The 4,013-nt window shown below is 33.8% G+C and overlaps 1 pseudogene; it reads left to right on the top strand.

Annotated features, from left to right (window-relative positions):
* The first annotated feature begins 1,367 nt into the window (after window positions 1-1,367).
* Window positions 1,368-3,797, top strand: LOC109207006 (annotated as a pseudogene).
* Window positions 3,798-4,013: the final 216 nt, after the last annotated feature.

Raw genomic sequence — 4,013 nt, 5'->3', positions numbered from 1 at the left:
TTGAAACAACCGATTTGGTGTGGTGGGATTGTTTCCTATTTTTCTTTTCAATTATGCCCTAACTTTTTACTCCACAATTCTATTTTACCCTTTATCTTTTTTTCTATTTTAACTCCAAATCTCCAACCTATAACCTACTTTATTTTTTTCCAGACCAATGCTAAAGGTGTTTGCCGCCTTCTGTTTTATTTTTTCTCCTAATTTGCTTTTAACTCAATTCTAATTAGCTGTGCTCCTTTATTTTGCCTTCTTCTGTCTCGCTCCTTTGTTCTGCTTTCTTAAGGTGTTTTGCCTTCTGTTTTGTTTTTTCAAATTATTTTTATACATAATTTCTGATAAATTTAATATTTAAAGAATTGAGGGTATTTTAGTAAACTTATCAGTTACAGTATAGTACGATACACCCAAACCAAATAACAAAATATTAATTAACAATAACAAATAATACAATTATCCAAATATTGTATTCATAAAACAATACGGTTCAATACGATACAATACACTATAAAACGACGGGGAAATGATCCAAACAGAGCGTTGAACATACGGTTAGTTTGAAGTTTGAACTTTCATCTTCGTAATTTATTAAATTCGCACCAAAAAACGATTTTCATTGGTCTATATATAATTTATGATATTCTTAGGCCTTAAAATCTTCTCATCACGTGTCTATGTCCAATGCTGTCTGCTTATTTGAAAACTGTTACAGCTTCCTTGAGATTTTGAAGGACATATTTAGTTAAATAATTTAGCTTCGTTTGACTATGGATTTTACTTATTTTTTTCTCTATTTTTTTAAAATATTATTTGTTCATTGAATATGATAAGTTTTTGGAAAAAAATTGAATAATATTTTCAAGTTTCAAAAATAGGTTTATTGTAGTTTTTGGATGAAATTTTTTCTTCCACTCATAAAACTTTAATTTTTTTTCAAATATATATAATGCAATTCCAAACACAACTTCAACTTTCAAAAATTATTTTTTGACACAACTTCAAAAATTCTTTTTTCAAGTTTCAGTCAAATCTATATCCAAACGCTAGCTAAAAAAAATTGCCATTGATCTAGAAACCGTATTTCAATGCTGGTGGACAAATTTCACATTGGGATCTAGAAACCATATTTCAATGCAATTCAGTAAGGAAATTTAATTACCAAAATAATGCACTTTTTAAATATTACATCCTTATCTATTAGGCTTTAATTGATCCGAAAATTATTTCAAATTACGTGTTTATAGTAGGATTGTAGTATATTAGCGTGCTTTATTTATTTTTTACATTAATTAAATATCCCTAACAGCACATCAAGTATAAGGACAATTTTTTCCTTTCAAAACCATACATCTCTGCAGCCAGAGAGAAATCATCTCTAGGCACTGTTCCTGCCTCCAATCTTGTGACGGGATTAACTTGTATAGGAAATCATCCATTTATACTGAGATTTATACTCCTGCATTCTCTCATCCACTTTTACGAATACTCAAGTGGAAAATCATAGGAAAAATACTATACATATAATATGTAATTCTTCTCGTATTAATACCATGAAAAACTTAATACTCCTATTAAAATATTGGTCAAATTTCATGTCATTCGACTCTCAAGAAGTGAAACATGACAGATGATTTGGGACGGAGAGAGTATTTATATTCAAATATACATGCTATTGGTGGCTTTAGATGACAACTCTAAGCAATACAAGTTTCATTAGAAATGTCAGTCATGAGTTCCAGCGAGCTTCTCCAAGCTCAAGCTCAAACCTAGAACCATATTTTCAACTTCATAAATTCTTCAGCAGTAAGATGTGCAGTTCAACTGGGCATCCCTGATGTCCTCTACAAACATGGTAAGCCAATGTGTCTTTCTGACCTCTTATCTCAACTTCCCCTCCATCCTTCGAAAGTTTCCTCCATCCCAATTTTATTGCGGTTTTTAGTTCATTCTGGTTTCCTAAATCAACATGAAAAAGATCATTACTATTATGCTCTTACCCCAGCTAGTCGCCTTCTAGTGAGAAATGAGCCCTTGAATATTAGGTCACTCTTGCTTATCAACCATGAACCATTCCTTCAAAAAGCATGGTTTGAGTTAAGTAGTTGGTTTCAAAATGATTTCCCTACTGCTTTTCATACTGCTCATGGCAACTCCTTCTGGGATTATATCGCCGAAAAACCAAGACAAGGAAGTGACTTCAATGATGCAATGGCTAGTGATTCAAGATTGATAGCTGATGTTTTTGTTAAGGAGTGTAAACATGTATTTGAGGGGTTGGAGTCGTTGGTGGACGTAGGAGGTGGAACTGGCACTGTAGCAACAGTCATAGCCAAAGCTAACCCTACCATAAAATGCATTGTATTTGATCTCCCTCATGTTGTAGGCGATCTCAAGGGAAGTGGGAACTTGGAGTTTGTAGGAGGAAGTATGTTTGATGAGATTCCTCATGCTAATGCAATCTTACTCAAGGTAAAAATTTGTAGCTTCCTTTTGTTATTTGATGTTTCTTATATCTTTTCTCATCATTATTTTATGTCTCACTATCAGTTTGTGTTTTTTTTTTGGAATGTCAGTTCCATTAATTAGATGAATCTCGTCGCAATATATGACTTCAGAAGCTTATTTCCTTGTCTAATAGCTCTAAAACAAAATTATGTATTCCCTTTCCTCCAATTTATGTGGTAACAATTTCCTTTTCGTCCATTCCAACAAAATAGCAGCTTTCTAGATTTTGGAAAGAATTTAACTTAAAATTCTCAGTTTTTTTCTTTAATGAGAAGCTTTTAAAGTCTAACAAATATCTGTAGCTTGTTTAGACTGCAGGCCACAAGTTTCAAAAGTATTTTTTTTCTTTTTTAAACTCGTTGTCAATTCAAACTTTGTTACATAAAGTGAATGAGAGGGAGTATATTATACTCCCTCCGTTTCATATTAAATGAGGTACTTTCCCTTTTAGTCCGTTCCAAAACAAATGAAACATTTCTAAATTTGGAAATAATTCAACTTTAAACTCTTCACTTTACCCTTTTTGCCCTTAATGAGAAGCTTTTATAGCTACACAAATGGCATGGCCCCACAAACCTTTTACCCCTTAAGCTTTTAAGACCACAACTTTCAAAAGTCTTCCTCTTTTTTGTTAAACCCTGTGCCGAGTCAAACTACCTCAAATAATATGAAACGGAGGCAGTGGTAATTAGTTATTGTGCCGTTCATAAATTTCTTCTTTTATATCTTCAGGTAGTACCTGTTCTTGTTAAACTTTTCTTTATTCTAGGTGGCCATTCATAACTTGTAAAAACTAAATCCTGTACATGCATTACGTTGTTTCCTTCCCTTGTCCCCTTGAATCCGCTAGATCTACTCAAGTTTAATTATTCATGGTTGAACAGTGGATTTTACATGACTGGAGCGACGAAGATTGTGTGAAGATACTGAAGAAATGCAAAGAGGCAATTCCAAGTCGGGATAAAGGGGGGAAAGTAATAATCATAGACATTGTGATGGAGGATCCGACGCAAAGCGACGAGTTTGTTCGAGCACAACATTCCATGGACTTGCTGATGATGGTTCTTTTTGCTGCCAAAGAGAGAACTAATAAGGAATGGCAGAAGCTCTTCACTGAAGCTGGTTTCACTGAATTTAAAATAACTCCCTCTCTTGGCTTAAGGTCTCTCATTGAAATCTATCCTTAGCCTGAAGCATTCTTGGCTGCAAATCGTAATTTATTACGTTAAATCTTACTACTGCTAGTGCTTGTTTTTCTATTTTGCGTGGTATGATGAATAAATGTTTGAGCATAATTAGTAGTCTCTTGCAGAGCGAAGCTATTTTGGTTGAAGGGCGGTCAACTGACCACCCTTCGCCGAAAAATTATACTACGTATAAGCAGTGGCGGAGGTAGAGTGTTGGGACCGGGCTCGGCCGAACCCAGTAACTTTGATTCGACCCTGTGTTTGTGTTAAAAAATGCATTGAATATGTATAAATGACTAATTTAGAACCCAATAACTTTTAACG

Source organism: Nicotiana attenuata, unplaced genomic scaffold (assembly GCF_001879085.1).
Source record: "Nicotiana attenuata strain UT unplaced genomic scaffold, NIATTr2, whole genome shotgun sequence".
NCBI classification, from domain to species: Eukaryota; Viridiplantae; Streptophyta; class Magnoliopsida; order Solanales; family Solanaceae; genus Nicotiana; species Nicotiana attenuata.
The sequence above is the reverse complement of the archived record's forward strand: the minus strand, read 5'-3'. Positions and strand labels throughout refer to the sequence as shown.